Raw genomic sequence first — 225 nt, forward strand, 5'->3', positions numbered from 1 at the left:
AGTTAATACTCTTGTCAGTGCACTCGCCACAAAAACATGGCTACAGTCATAATCAGTGATAATCATGTAGGCCTATAGGGCAGTACGGGGAAAGGAAGGATGGTCTAGAACAGATCTGGAGTGTTGGATCCTAACACCAGATGGCTCTAGTGGACCTAACCATACGAATGGAGTCGCATCCCTTTAACAGGGTTCATTAAGTGGCCAACAAAACAGTGTTTCACT

This window comes from Borostomias antarcticus (genome assembly GCF_949987555.1).
Source record: "Borostomias antarcticus genome assembly, chromosome: 8".
NCBI classification, from domain to species: Eukaryota; Metazoa; Chordata; class Actinopteri; order Stomiiformes; family Stomiidae; genus Borostomias; species Borostomias antarcticus.